At 32.6% G+C, this 16,735-nt stretch overlaps 1 long non-coding RNA gene across 1 annotated transcript; it reads right to left on the bottom strand.

The window, feature by feature from the left end:
• Positions 1 to 312: 312 nt before the first annotated feature.
• On the bottom strand, positions 313 to 5,010 carry LOC111632913. Its single transcript, XR_002757948.1, has 4 exons — positions 4,932 to 5,010; positions 1,122 to 1,190; positions 949 to 1,038; positions 313 to 780 (listed from the first exon to the last, which is right to left on the bottom strand). It is a non-coding gene; the product is annotated as an uncharacterized LOC111632913 (long non-coding RNA).
• Positions 5,011 to 16,735: the final 11,725 nt, after the last annotated feature.

Here is a 16,735-nt window from a genome sequence, read left to right as displayed (position 1 = left end):
TATCTCTTGGTAGTGTTAGAAAAGGACTAAGAACAAGGACATGTTTAAAGTTCGTCCGTTGAAAATTTTTAAATAAATTTTCAAGGTTTATCATTTTTACATCGAATCGGATTTTAGTTGTGCAGGAGTACCGATATACTAAACAGATAATTTATAAGGAGATTTGTGTATTAGGAAGATTTATGCTATTAATAAACTTCGGTGGTTATAGGTCCAGAGATTAGGATATAGGAGTCATGTGTCATATCTCGAACACGGTCACATTAAAGCTTTTCCTCGTTATTAGCATTTACAATTTTGAATACAGCTCATCTCTTCCCTGAAAATTAAGTTTTTCGCCATTTTATAATAAATAATTATATAAATGTTTTTTTTAATAAATTATCATAACAGATGGCGCCACATAAACTTTTCAGTTTTATCCGGAATACTTATGCAACGCTTTGTTGTATTTTTTTAAAGTTATACAATGATACAGAGTGCAATTTCAATAAATTAATTTTTAATTTCTATTTTTTAGGAATATTTTTTGTCTAGTTGTCTAATTATTTCTCTTGTTCTATTGTCTAATTCTTTATTAACTGTTCTAAACTATAGTAGATCGCGAATAATTTTCTGTATCTATCAGTAATATAGATCACCGAGTTCAAATATTTGTTACGCTCGTTTTAATGCTATACAGTTTTATAACATATTTTCTATCTTAATTTCACAAGTTGGTTTTTTTACTGCTACAAGTTCTACCAAGACAGACATCAATGAATATATGGCGCTCAGAACCTGTAAAACAATATTTTAAAATTATTATATAGCCATACCTAAAGAGATTTCTATATCTAATACAATTTTTACGAATATAAAATGATTTGTGTACATGCAGTTATAAATGATATTTGTACAAGTCTAATAAAGTCTACTACGGTAAGAGAATATATTAAATGAACTTACTCGAATGAAAAAGTCCTTTTTAACATAAAAGAATCCGCCGATGTTTATTCCAAATGGAGTCTTGCCATATCTTTTCATAAAGTTTAGCATCTTTAAACAAAAAATTAAATTTGTTTTTCATATTGAATTTAAAAACCAATCGAAACAATTTTAGTTTATTTGTAAGTTATTACCTTCATTTTAGTTTCTAACGGTAGATCAGCAGAACACAATTTATCGATTTCGATGAATTTTCCGTACAGCTTGAAATGTTAAAATTAATATTATGAAAAACAGTTGTATAATTCTTATAAAAACTCCTATATAATATAGAAATATATGCAAAAATTTGCTTTCAAACGCAATTCAAAAGCACATTTACCCAATAAATCATAGTGTTTTACTAATTTATGTATCCTGTCATTTGTTCGTTTTTTAAATTATTTTAACGTGTGTTTGGAGAAAAAACAAATATGCTAACAAGTTTAATGCTTTATTACAAGGAACAACGAAGTTTAAAAAACTTACTCAAATATCATTTAAATCATTATCTTAAGCTTTTGTGTCTAATTAATACACGGTATTTGCACTCTATTTTAATGGTGAATTAGTGAATTAACCGTTTAAAATTTTAATTGAAATAAACTTTGTACTTTGTTTGATTAAATCACGATTTGTTTAGATCTTATAATATTGCCAATGATGAATATAACAAATAATAATAATAAATCCGTAAAAAGGCTAACAAAAATAATTAATTAAAGGTAATTTATTAACATTGCATTTTTACAGATTAAATTAGTCTGCCCAAACTACAACCCCGTGGCCATACCAGGCACACGGAAACATATTTGACAATCACTCATAACTTTTCTTAAAATTCTTTCCTCCATGTGAGTACTCAAAGCGCCTCTTTTAGAAAGCCTCTTATGGGTTCGGCAAAGTCCACAATGAAGTGACCGGGTGATGCTTAACGGAGTCAAACATATTCACTCGGACCGTCCACCACCCGAAAAATTCTTGTGGCATTTTCGTGCAGTTTAGATTCGAGCCCAGGGTCCCCACAACGGTAGGTTGCCACCGTAACCGCTCGGCCATCCAGCCATCGTCACTCCTAACTAATAGAAGAAGGCCATCTTTCAAAATTTCTTTAAGCATTTTCCGCGAATTAATTAGCAGAAATAGTTAAACAGGCCTGGGAAAAGAAAATAAGCAATCAAAAGATTTTTGTAGGAGAAAAAGAACACTTAAAAGCGAAATACGTCAGTTTTCCATTTATCAAAGGTCAGTGTGAGAAAATAGATAGAGAAACAAGAAAAATGAATAAAAAAATTCGCACCAAAATATGAAAAGTTATCATCTGGAATTAAAACCCGACAACCCACAAAGAAATGAAAACAACCACCAGAAGAAACAAGAAACATTGTATATAAAATCCCGTGTACGTGCAGCGCACAAAATTCTACATAGGAGAAACTAAACAAAAAATGAAAGTAAGACTGAAAGAACATATAGAAGATCTAAAACATCATAGACTCAACTCTGTCTTCCATGAACATTGTACAATAAATGATTGCAATATTGATCAGAATAATATAAAAATCTTACATAGAGAAACAGAAATATGTAATAGAAAATTGAAAGTATACCGGTAGAAATCCTTAAAAGCAAAAACTGTGTAAATAAAAATCTGAGTATAAAAAGAAATGAAAACTGGTTGAAAGTGCTATAAATAACATTCTGAAAATTAGAAATATAAATATAACCTGATCAAAAATAGTAAGTACATTGGTGGTTTACGTATAAAAATTTGACAAAAAATTAAAACCGTAAAAGAGTTTTGTGGTAATTATTGAAAATCACTTACTAAATAAAAATAAGAATTATCATAATTAAATAAATTCAAAAAATTTGATGAGGTTTGATAAAGGAAATAATTAACATTCTTACGCTGTGAGATGGCCAATTCACGATTGGGTGTTTTACCCAATCATGAATTGGCCATCTCACAGCGTAAGAATTAGCTGATTAGCACGGTATTGCACAGCAAAAGCAGCAGGAAAAACGAAGATATAATGAAACGCAAGTGAAGATACAACTGTTTGCTCTTTAACTGTTTTATTAAATTTTACCGAAAGAATAAAAAGGCACGTCGTATTTATTTTGTAAAGGTTATCTTTGGTTCAAAAAGAAGAATAAGCGAAGGTATGTTAATGGCGTATATATACAGATTTTGTCAATCAACGTATTTCTTGATTAGTACTGTATTTGCGATTTTAAACATTTGTTCAAACAGATATACAAGAATAATAAATGTGTAAGCGACATACATATAATGTATTCATCCAATAGAGCCCGGTTTGAAAAAATTGTGATCTTGGGTATGTCTTGTAAAACATCTGAATTCTGAATCATTTATATGTATTTATTACTATTACCTACTACTATTTATTATATGTATGTTACGTACTGTGTGCGTTTTTATAATTTTTTAGTTGACTGAAGAGAGGCATGTTAGGCCCGAAACGTGTAATCTAAACGCATATCAACTAAAATAAAAGATGAAGAAATTCCATGTGATCGATTATTAATCACACTACATAGTTTTTAAACAATCAATAAAAAAACTTTTATACGCGACTATAAAAAATTATATTATGAAATATAATATTCATTACAATAAAAAGTGCTTTTATGATTTCATACTTGTAACAGACTAATGAAAAGCTTATACAAATGGCGCCATATTTAAGTTTGTCTTAGATGCCAAATGTTCTAGCCACATATATAGGTATAAAAATAGTCTTCTTTGTGGTGGCAAATACAAAGATCGGATTTTTGTTTCAGATTTCGCCTCAATTACATAGCGATACGACTAAGTCGAACGAAGTCCTAGTGGCAAGCGTCAAATCCGACATAGGCCACTGTTTTTGAGCCAAGATGGCTGCCGAAACAGGTAAGGAATCGGCCATGTGTTTGTTCAGTGCCTTTGACCAAACAGTTTCTGTCGGGGACGACTACTGCGAGGACCAAATGGGGAACAAATCATTGAATTTAATCAAATTCTAGACTATATTGGGGACAGGAAACGTTGTCTTGTCGAAGATGAAGCCGTTTTTGATGCTAGACACATCGTATTTTGTGGATTAAACTCTAACAACAACACTGAAGTTCATGTTGCTTTAGTGTTGCAATTTCAGATAATGTCATTTTAATACATCTCAATTATAGGGAGAATGCACGTGCAAAGCGGGGCTGTCTGGTTTTTGTAAACATGTGATAGCATGTTTATTACACGTTAACAGGTGAGAAGTATTTAAATATTTTAAGCAGTATACACCATGTTCCAATATAAAAACATTTATTTATAATAATAGTTAAAATTAGTGCCAATCTGAAATCTGCCCTGCTGAGTCATTCAGTACTTATACACTTATGTTTTTATATTGGAACATGGTGTATACTGCTTAAAATATTTAAATATTTCTCACCTGTTAACGTGTAATAAACATGCTATCACATGTTTACAAAAACCAGACAGCCCCGCTTTGCACGTGCATTCTCCCTATAATTGAGATGTATTAAAATGACATTATCTGAGGTTGCAACACTAAAGCAACAACATGAAATTCAGTGTTGTTGTTAGAGTTTAATCCACAAAATATGATGTGTCCAGCATCAAACACGGCTTCACCTTCTACAAGACAACGTTACCTGTCGCTGACGATATAGTATAGAATTTTACATGAATTCAATGATCTGTTCTCCATTTGGTCCTCTCAGTATTCGTCACCGACAAAAACTGAATCGGCTCAGGCACTCAACAAACACATGGTCGGTTCCTTACCTGTTTCGGCAGCCATCTTAGCTGAAAAACAGAGCCCTCTGTCGGATTTTGCGCTTGCACATTGTTTAAAAATGACATAGAAATTCCATTTTTATTTTTCAAGGGTTTTCTAAATCTATTTACTTAATAAGAGAAAATAGGTTTAAATTTAACTTACCAAGGATGAGAACCGAGATAGCTGTAAACTTCCAACTGTAATTACGAGAAGGATAGTTATCAAAATAATAGAAAGTGCGAGACGCATTACATTATCACCATCAAAGAAAACCACTGCGCAGAAGATGAAACTTGTTTCATACACTGCGCTACAATATACGACTGGAAAATATGCTTCACATACTAAGTTTACTTCTTGTATATAAGTCCATAAATCCCAATGAGTTTGAATCAAGGTTTCGATTTTAGTATTCAGGAAAATTTCATCTTTTCTCAATTTGTCGACTACATCAGATAAATACGTGAATCTTTTCGAGAGCATTACTGCACCTGCACCTATAACAAGTATGCAAACGTTTATTTGTCCAGCTCCATAAATGAACAATAACGTAATATTGAGATTACAGAATGCGAGTTCAAACTGTGAATTAGTTATTTGTTTTAATGTAGGATACAGAAATAAGTCAATTACAGTAATGCCTGGAATTATTGCAAAAAATAAATTTGTAAGGCCAGTTATAAATACTGTTTGAATATCATGTGCTATTCGTTCCTCTCCTTCGTATCCACTGTTATTTCTAGGAAAATAAAGTCTCTTCCTTTTAAAAAAGCTAAATTGAAGAGACAAAAAAACAAAATAGGATATTAGAATAAATTTGATAAATATTTGATTTTTAGGGAACATTTGGATCCATCCGACACACACCAAATTGTCTGTTAGTTCCTGAGCAGAAAGTAATAAATTAGCCCACATAAAAATCTCTACAGTAGTTTGGTACAAAGAATATAACTTCGACAAATATTTCCTGTTTCCTATCGACTTCTTACAATCGCAATACATTATTTTAATTCCAAATACTTCTGACGGTAAGAGGACCGGTTGTAGAAAACACACAAAGCATAAACTTCGCTTTTTGTAACTTGTATACATTTTTTACTCTTAGCTATCGAAAGAGGTAACGTAAATGCAAAGTATTTCAGATCTGGATTTAGGTCTGCGATTCTGTCGCAACGTATTTCGCTAAATAAACTAAATGTACTGTACATTTTCATGAAAGGATATTACATAAACGATTGATTTTAGAGTTGCATTGCAATCACATGACTGTAGCTTTATCAGTGACCTTCACTTGTAAGCATATACCGTATTTTCAATACATTAAAAGCATCTTATTTCGCTTGTAAGATTTAAAATAAAGAGATCCACTGTTAGTTGGAGCTGTTATGAGGACGTGTTTGCACCAAGGCAATTAGGAAAGTTCCATATTGGCCAAAATTCTTCTGATATCTTTAACCATTTTTTCGGAGGTGTTGGCACGCATTCTTCTGTCATTTCTTGTATGATTGCAGTACTTACTTTTACAATTATATTATGCCCTCTTTCTTGACCTGGGTACCGATCTGTCGTACCCCCAATTGTTAAGCAAATAGGCCAGGGTACCGATTCATCGAAACCCTGTTAAAAATCGATTTTTATAAAATTTAACGACGACAGATGTCAGCACTTGACGGCAGCGTCTTGTTTATCGTCTGTTTTACATATTTTTGTCCAGGTGGTGTTTTGTTGACTGAAAAAATTTTAATTAATTCTTTTTTTTCTTAATATTTCATTTCCTGATAATTTTTTATTTTATTTTTATCACATTCATGCAATAATATTACTATAGTAAGTTTATTCAGCTATCAGAAGTCAACCTGTTATAAATATTTAAGTTGTGACCTTCAGTTCTGATAGTGGCCAGGTGGACTCCATCTCCGCTTAAATGGTGGTGACAAGACCCTAATCACCGGAGTTCGATCGGGGGTTCGCGCCTCACTCGGACGAGATGGCAGCGGGAGTTTTTTCCGGTTTTTTCTCCTTGCCAATGACGCCTGAATAGGGGCCAGCTTCCCCTCCAAGTCCTCCCGGATGGCATGCTGTCTCCCTTTCTCGCGGGGGTCATCTCTTATAAGGCCATCTTTGGTCACTTCGTGACCTCTCTCCTGTCTTCTTGGATTGGTCGTCTTCGATAAGACCACCTCTTCGGTCGCTATGCGATCCGCCCCACTGTTTTTTCCGGAGTGAAAAGCGACCAGCTGCAGCACTCCTCTATCAAAGGTTGAAGTGAAGGTTCAGTTCTGATATTTTAGATATTTTTTTAATTTTTATTTTAATCTAAAATATCAGCAAACGTTACATCTATTACTACCGGTAATCATATTTTTATTACAAAAATTTATATTATTGTTGGACATGACGTGAATAAAGTATATTAGTTCATTATATTAGTTAGTAGCAGAATAAAGCGATAATTTCACAACGAATAAACATACATGCATAATTGTTACATGGAATTGTTCCAAACAATATTCTAAGTCTTTCTGGCTCAGTGTCAGCAAAAACTAAGTAATTAGACAATGTTAGTTTTGACAAAATGTTACAAATTATCAAGTTTAAATGTCAGTTCTGATATATATTATTTTTTTCTTATAAATTTTTCTAATAAAATGTATTGAAAAATATCGTATTTAAAACTAAAGATATTAATAAATGTACATGATTTTTCATATGAATATAATGATAATTTGATTTTTGGTGAATTTTAAAAATAATATCGCCTGACCGACCTTGACTGACTTATATTGCCCTCAGCAGTTTTACAACATAAATGTAAACAAGAAGGTGTAGCAAATGGTCAGAAAAAAGTGCTCTAACCAAGTCGATAACTGTATGCTATAGTTAGGTAAGAGTCTCTGGTTGCCAAAAATCTGCAATAAAGTTAAACAAGTCATTTTTTGTTTCAGATTGTGACTGCAAGAAAACATGGGCTTTACTGCGTGATGCATTCCGACGTGCCATAAAAAACGAAAAGAAACTAAAAGTGGACAAGCTAGTGTATCTAGGAAAAAATGGAAATATGAGGACGAGATGTCTTTTCTGTTGCCATATTTCAAGGAAAGACCCGCTATTGGCAATGTTCCAGCTAACCATGTAGACAAAAATAGTGATGCTGAAGAAAATTGCTCTGATGAAGATAATCAAGCAAGGTCAGCTTCTCCTGAAGCTATAATAGCACACTTCACTCCACCTCCAAAGCGGTCAAATATTACCGAAGTAACTGTGACCCAGCCATCTACCTCTAAAAAGATGCATTCAATTTCAGGATTTTCACAAAACTACGCGCCAGTGCAAAACTAAAATTCGCAAAGAAATAATTCCGCAACCTATTTCTAGTGAGACTCCTTCAAACACGCTAATGAAAGTTATATTTGAAAATAAAGCCAATTTCATTCATAAAGCGACATTCAGCAATTTTTTGATACTATCGTTACCACAGTTCAGTCATTCCCTCCTCGAGATAGAGCAATAGCAAAAGCTAAAGTATTTAGAGTGATATCAGAAATTGAGCTAAACATTCTAAGAAGAGGTTCAAGTACCCATTCTGAATATGAAGGTTCGCATGCATCGTATGAAACGCAAATACCAGAACAACAAAACGATTTGTATAACAAAACATCACCACAATCGCCTTCACCCGGTTCAGTACAATGGAACAACTTTTCTAATGATAAGTCATGACTACAAGGAGTCAATAATATCCAAGAACCAGAAATACAACGACTGGACAGAATACAAAAAAATAACACCTGAATACTCAGTACAACATTACTTTACTACATATGTCTCAGAATAAAGCAAATTTTGTTATATCTATAATAAGTTTTCCTGAACCAAATTTTGTACCAAAATCGAGAAAAGGGGTAGTTGCAGGTACTCTTAGTAACCTTTTGTAAAATTTTAATATCTACATGAATAATAAAGTTCTTACCTCAAACAAACAGCTACTTTTTCTCTAGGCGATAAAGACTCCTTGAACTTTGTGTCTTGCTTAGTTATCATTTGTTTAATTCTAGTTACAATGGTCTCGAACTCATATTTACTCATCCTAAAATATTTCAAAAATCTGTCCTCATTGTTCACAAGCTCCTTCAATAACACTGGTCAACAGCCTAAAAGCTTCCGAAACAAAAGTAGCTGAATAAAACTAATTCAACGGTGCTGAATATGAATATGNTGATAATTTTTTATTTTATTTTTATCATATTCATGCAATAATATTATTATAATAAGTTTATTCAGCTATCAGAAGTCAACCTGTTATAAATATTCAAGTTGTGACCTTCAGTTCTGATAGTGGCCAAGTGGACTCCATCTCCGCTTAATGGTGGTGACAAGACCCTAAACACCGGAGTTTGATCGGGGGTTCGCGTCTCACTCGGACGAGATGGCAGCGGGAGTTTTTTCCGGGTTTTTCTCCTTGCCAATGACACCTGAATAGGGACCAGCTTCCCCTCCAAGTCCTCCTGGAAGGCATTCTGTTTCCCTTTCTCGCGGGGGTCATCTCTTATAAGGCCGGCTTTGGTCACTTCGTGACCTCTCTCCTGTCTTCTCGGATTGGTCGTCTTCGATAAGACCACTTTTTCGGTCGCTATGCGATTGGCCTTACTGTTTCTTCCGGAATGAAAAGCGACCAGCTGCAGCACTCCTCTATCAAAAGTTGAAGTGAAGATATTTCAGTTCTATCTAAAATATTTCAAAAATCTGTCCTCATCGTCCACAAGCTCCTTCAATAACACTGGTCAACAGCCTAAAAGCTTCCGAAACAAAAGTAGCTGAATAAAACTAATTCAACGGTGCTGAATATGAATATNTCAAAAGTTGAAGTGAAGATATTTCAGTTCTATCTAAAATATTTCAAAAATCTGTCCTCATCGTCCACAAGCTCCTTCAATAACACTGGTCAACAGCCTAAAAGCTTCCGAAACAAAAGTAGCTGAATAAAACTAATTCAACGGTGCTGAATATGAATATGACAATAAAAACGTTATCTTGGCTCTAGTTTTTAAGATTTCGAACCAAATATGTCAAATTTTTGGAAAAATTGCTATTTTTCTATAGTTCTTGAAATGTATTCCTATACAGCTTAAAGTACATTTACTTGAATGTCTGTGGAAAGAAAATAAAACAATCATTTTTATGACAGCTCTCAATATATGGTACAAACAATGCAAACGGAGACTTTTCATTGACTCCTCCAAGGTGAGCCTTAAAGCTATTTTGTTACTGTTGTGTAACATAAGTTTTCTATTCATATTAGCCATGCAAAGTACATGAAAGAATCATACAAAAGCATAAAGCAACTTCTTGCAAAACTAAATTATCAAGAACATAAAAGGAAAGTGTGATGTAATTTCAAAGTTATAGCATTATTACTTGGACTTCAGCTGGGGTATATACGAAGTACTGTTGTTTTCTCTGTGAGAGGAATAGCAGAGACCGAGTAAAACATTTCGAAAGGAGAGACTGATCATAAAGGAAATCCTTCAAACCTGGAACAAAAAATGTTATTTCTGAACTATTAGTAAAACGAAGTTTGATCATACTACCATCGTTGCATATAAAATTAGGATTTATGAAAAACTTTGTCAAAACCATGGATCGAAATGGCCCAAAATTTAGTTTTTTAGAGAGACATTTCCAAACATTAGTGAGGCAAAAGTTAGAGGGGATATTTGTAGGTCCACAGATTTCCAAGCTTCTCAAAAACACGCACTTTGATAGAGTACTAATCAGTGGCGTAGCGTAGTGGAAGGGCGGGGCGGCCCTTTTAGGGGGCGGCAAAATTTCACAATAAATAATAATAATATCTTGTAAAAATTTGAACCATTCTAATCTATATTTGCGTCGCGCCTACAATAGTGAAATCGTCCGGACAGTCCGGGAATCGGCTCACGTCCGGGTGAACTAGTAATTTCATTTGAGGATATCCTGCGCAACCTTTTTATTGCCTGTACGATTCATTCGCATTCATATACACCACCACTATTAAATAGAGCTATTTTAAATTAAACAGATCGCTGCACTAGCACGGAATTTTTCATTGCTTGTTCCGTGACAAAACTGAATTTTAGTCTTTTAAATTGAAATATCTAAATAGGGGGGCGAAATTTTCCTCCGCCCCGGGCGGCTGACACCCACGCTATGCCACTGGTACTAATAGGTGCTGGAAAAGAAGGTTGGAATGCTTTCAGGATGGTGATAAACAATTTTCTTGGAAATCACAAAGCTTCTAATTACAAACAAGAAATTACAAATTACAAATAACATGCTGTCGTGTTATGAAAAGATGGGATGCAACATGTCATTGAAAATGCACAAATGTACTTTTTGCATCTTTACATTGACTTTTTCCTTGAAATCTGTAGGTCTGTCAGTGACAAACATGGGGAGCATTTTCACTAAGACATTGCTTACATGGAAAAGTGATACCAAGGGAAATAGAGTCTGGCAATGTTAGCAGACTACAACTGGAACATTACATGTGAAACGCTTGCAGATTCATACAAGAAGTCTGTAAATAAGTGTCATACATGCGAGTGATGTCCTGGGTATTTTATACTTTCACTGTTTATTTAGTTTTTATGTATCAAAAAGTGTTCTGGTGGTTTCTGTGTTCCAACTCGAATTATGCGCATGTATTCAGATGTATATTATGCGATTTATTAAACGTTGATGTATCTTGTAAACTTGAGCTAATTCTAGTTTTTATAACCATTTTTGAATTCAGCAAGTCGAAATCATTAAAAAACAGCTTGTTTTGTTTCCGAAACAAAAAGCTTTTATTTGTGGACCTGTGTAATGTGTAGAGTTCTTCTTTTATTTTCGTTTTACATACATGAAATGAATAATTCAATTAATTCATCGTTAATATCCGCAGCCCTAAAATCAACAAATGCAGATTTTCTTAAAAGAGAAAATATCTTTGAATAGGATATTACGCAAACGATTGATTTCTGTTTGTATCGCAGTCACGTGTCAAAACCGCATCGGTAGCCTTCAATAGTATAATAGGAAATGCACAATATTGATCTCTTAAAGCATCTGGTTTTATTTTAAATTTATCCAAGATTCCACAAATTTGTACTTGACTCAATTTTCTTGTACAAGCGAAATACAAGATAAACAATAATTAGAATACTTACTTCAATCAGAATATTTAAATCTTAAAAAGAAAATAGCACGATTTTAAGGCATTTTCATAATACACTTACTAATGGAAAGATAAATTTACGTCGGTAATGTAATTTCAGTGACGTGACTGCAATAGAGCACAAATCAATTGTTTGCGTAATGTCTATTTAAAAGTGTTTTCTATTTTAAAAAAAAACCCTGCATTTGGTTTCTCTACAAAAATATGTTGCATTAGAGCTGCACAACTAAAGTTGCATTCAGATCTAAAACTTTTAGTATTTACATTCCGTCTTTCTATAGCTGAAAGTAAAACATGTATCCAGGTTACCCAAATAGCAGTTTGTGCATTGTATGTTTTCTACAACCAGTCCTTGCAACATTCCAGATATTTGGAATTAAAATTATGTACTGCGATTGTAAGAAATCTGCCAAAAAATGGAAATATTTGTCGAAGTTATATCCTTTGTACCAAACTGCTATAGAGATATCTATGTGGACAAACTTAGTACTTGCTACCCAAGAAATAACGGATAATTTAGTATGTGTCGGATGGATCGGAATGTTTCCCAACAATCAAATACTCCTAAAATTTATTATAGCTACAATTGCTATTTTTATAGTTTTTCAATTCAGTTTGTTTAAAAGGAAAAAATTTTATTTTCCAAGAAATAACAGTGGATACGAAGGAGAAGAAGAAGAAATGACTGATGTCATTCATAAATTTTTTATTTGTGGTGTTACAATTTCATTTTTGTCAATAATTTCAGATATTACTATAATTGACTTGTTTCTTTATCCTACTTTGAAGAAAATAACGGATTCAGATTTTGAGCTGGCATTCTGTAACCTGAATATCACATTAATGTGCATTTATGGAATTGGACAATTATATTGCTGTGTACTTTTTATAGGGGTATGGGCCGTCATTATCTCGAAGAGATTCAAGTATTTATCTGATGCCGTCGACGAGTTGAAGAAAGAAGATAATTTCCTGAAGAATAAAATCGAAACCTTAATCGAAACTCATTGGGATTTATGGACTTATATACAAGAATTGAACGTAGTATGTGAATCATACACTCCAGTCATTTACTGTTTTGGAGTATATGAGACGAGTTTCGTCTTTTGCGCAGTGTTTTTCTTTCAACTTAATGATGTAACGCGTCTTGCATTTTCCATTGTTTTGATAACTTTCGTGGTGTTATTTACGATTTTAAGTTTTCAACTATCACGGTTCTCATCTTCGGTAAGTTAGATTTAAACCTATCTCTTCTTTTTAACTAGATTTAGAAACATTCTTGAAAAAGTAATATTGAAACTTTTATTAATTAAAATGGGATGTTTATAACCTATTTACGAACAATAAAGTAATAATTTATTCCAAGTGTTTTAAGATGAAAAACGGATGAAAAGATGAAATTTTTTCCAACATAATTAAATGTTTTTTCTATTCCTATTCAAAATATGAGCTATGTGGAACGATCTTTACATGAAGAGTTTTTACATTTTAAGCAAAAGTGTGAAAGTTATTTCAACAAATATATTTAGTTTTAGCGCGAGAATTTGAATTTGACATCCATAGACAACGTGGGCAAGTCTCGCTGACTTGTACCCGATTAAGAGGTAGAAGTAATATATCCTTTTACCTCCGGTTCCTCACATTAGCATTAGTTATATTTAAGTATATATTTTTGTAATTTCTATTGATTTGCTTTTCTTTGTTATGAACATTTTAGTCATTTGATACGGGCGTTATTTTTGGGGAGGATGTCAATGGTCTTCTGACAGTTCTTTAAAAAAATTAATAAAGAAGAGCTTAATTAATTAATTTTCTAGATTAAAGAATAAAGTTTAACTATTTGTTCTATACGTTCAATAGGCAATTATATTTCACATTTTGTGGCAAGTGAATACTTGCAGTTACAAATTTCTTTCAAATATCAGACAAATCATCATCTAAAGCTATTTTTTCAGATAATGCTTTGCAATTTATTTAATATTTTTATATTTAACTTTAATGATTTTTCTCAATCATTTCTTAATTAAAAGTGACACATTTTCGAATAAGTCTCTTTGTATTTGTATATAGTCCAACAAGCTAAACTAGTCCACATAGAGTAGCTTAGACAAAGGTTTATACATGGAGTAAGTATAAATGGAGTGGACATTAAAAGCAAATTCATGCTTAACTACTGCGAGCGATCCTGGTGGTTGGGCTGTACACACCAACTAATCAACACATCGCTTATTGCAACAGGGTAAAAGTTAATTGTTACTTCAGCCTCTAGGGTCGCTCCAGTGTGGTGGGCAATATTTAAAGCACAGAGAGTATAGAGACTGTCCACTCCGTTTATAATTACTCCATGGGTCTATAAACACAAGATTAGGACACCAATGTTCCTTATCATGGCTACTAGATAAACTAGTTGGTGAGCAGAGCAGAATTTTCTGCCTAGAGTTTCTTTTGCTCACTAGGAACGTTGCGGTTACGATTTAGACTTAAAGTGGGTCCAGTGTATACAAAACATGTATAAAACGGATGATGTAACGATACTTTTGAATATAAATTAAGACCTTTCCGAATTTAATTAAATTCACAGAAAGAAACTTTTGGGTCTTTTTCTAAATTGCAACTTTATGCATCCTAATAAATGACATAAAGTTATGCTTAAGACGACATAAAATTACACGATTAATTTTTATTTTTTACATAAACAGTTACTTAAAAGTTTCAAAATTATTTATCTAACAAAAATAAATCGTCATCACGGCTTCTGTGTTTATCTACCAAAACACAGTGGTGTCACCAGGAGATTTATAATTATGTGACCTGAAGGCCCTCCTGGTGTCACCACTGTGTCACCACTGTGACACCAGGAGGGCCTTCAGGTCACATAATTATGTGGATCCAATTCAGACGTAATCGTAATGAAAAAAGTGTTTCCTGTTCCATTCTGCAACGAAGCGTAAAAATAGATAGATTTAAAAATTATATTTTATAAAATTGCAGGTTCTACTTACAACCATTTGAAATAACGTTCGTCTTTATCAAAAACAAATCTTTCATATAGGTTACGTTTTAAATTTACCTTACATTCATCACTGCAACAAAATAAACAAGTTGGAGAACATCTATGAATCAGCAAAAAAAAAATGCTTACCTTACAAATTTCTTACAAAGCTTACAAAGCAAGATGGCGTGAGTGATTAAACAATCGTGAGACGATTGTTTAATCACTCACGCCATCTTGCTTTGTCATTCATATTATATGACGACTCTAAACTTAAATGTTTTAGTAGCCACTTCAGCATAGATCTTACAATCGTCGCATTGTTTTAACTTGAAATTATCAATTGACTGTCTGTTTTTTTCCAGTTTTAAAAAGCTTTTAAATTGCTTTATATTTTCGCCTTCGGAAGAAGTTTAAACTGTGATTCTAAAAGAGTAACCTGTATACCTTCAGACAGAATCTCAAATTGTGAATTAAAGCATCGCTCATCTTAAAAATAGAACATGAATTTATACACTGGAAGGTATTTCAACTCCCAAATAAACACGTTCTCCCCGTCGCCATATTCTCTACAGAAGAGAAAAATCTTGTTTTCAATGTAAAATTTGTTTTTATAAAACCAATACTGTATATGAAAATTAACCTGCAGTAGAGTAGCGCTATAATTCTTAATATTTCAGACCATATAATATAAAAGCTATTAGGTCTTTAATTAACAAAAAGCGTGTTAATCACGTTCCATCTTTTGAATGCAGAACTTGTAGTTAAACTTCCGAGTAAATAACATTAATAACTGGTCACGGCTCAGCCCAACATTAACTCTAGCTACAGTTTTACCCCAAAATACATACTTGTTTATAGCATTTTTATACACACATTGTTTAATAATGTTGACTTTGTTTTGAGTGTAAGAATCGTTATATATAACTAATTGACCGGTAACTAAAGTCAAACAGCTAGAAACATTGAGCATGTATAAAATGTATTCACTAACTTATATTAGATTGTCAATGGAACACTGGGAATTGCTGACAGGTGTTTTTTACAAAGACATATTACAGACTATGTGAAGGACACAATATATAACATGTCTGCTAGCAGCAAGGTTTTAAGAAAATGGGATTCATAAGTATAATACTATATAAAAATCGGATGGGGTGAGTAAATTTTAATCGTGGGTAAAGCAGTGAATACATTCAACTTATATTTGTAATGTACAGTATGTTTAATATAATATAAAATTGCTATTAATTCATAAACTGAAATACTAAATACAGAAGTTTATATACAAATTGAATAATCGTCTTTAATATTATTAACTTCAAATTTTCTAGCTTTACGGAAAATTCATCGAAATTGATAAATTGTGTTCTGCTGATTTACCGTTAAAAACCAAAATGAAGGTAATTCAAATAAATTCAAATTTTTTCGATTGTTCTATAAATTTAATACATTAAAAAGCCATTTTATTTCTTTAAAAAGATGCTGAATTTTATGAAAAGATACGGTAAAACTCCATTTGGAATAAGCATCGGCGGATTCTTTTATGTTAAAAAGAACTTCTTCATTCGAGTAAGTTCATTCAATATATTCTTCAACTCATTATTAAACTTCTTGTTACAAATATTATTTATAACTAACTACATCTATGCAAATATATTTATAAGTCATTCTTAAAAATGAATAAATACAGAAATTTGTTGATGTATATAATAGTTTTTATATGTTATTTTACAGTGTATTAGTGCCATATATTCAGCGCTGTCTGTCTTGACTGAACTT

This window comes from Centruroides sculpturatus, unplaced genomic scaffold (genome assembly GCF_000671375.1).
Source record: "Centruroides sculpturatus isolate CEXI.00-Female unplaced genomic scaffold, Cexi_2.0 scaffold292, whole genome shotgun sequence".
NCBI classification, from domain to species: Eukaryota; Metazoa; Arthropoda; class Arachnida; order Scorpiones; family Buthidae; genus Centruroides; species Centruroides sculpturatus.
Note: the sequence above shows the minus strand (reverse complement) of the source record. Positions and strands in the feature narration are given on the sequence as shown.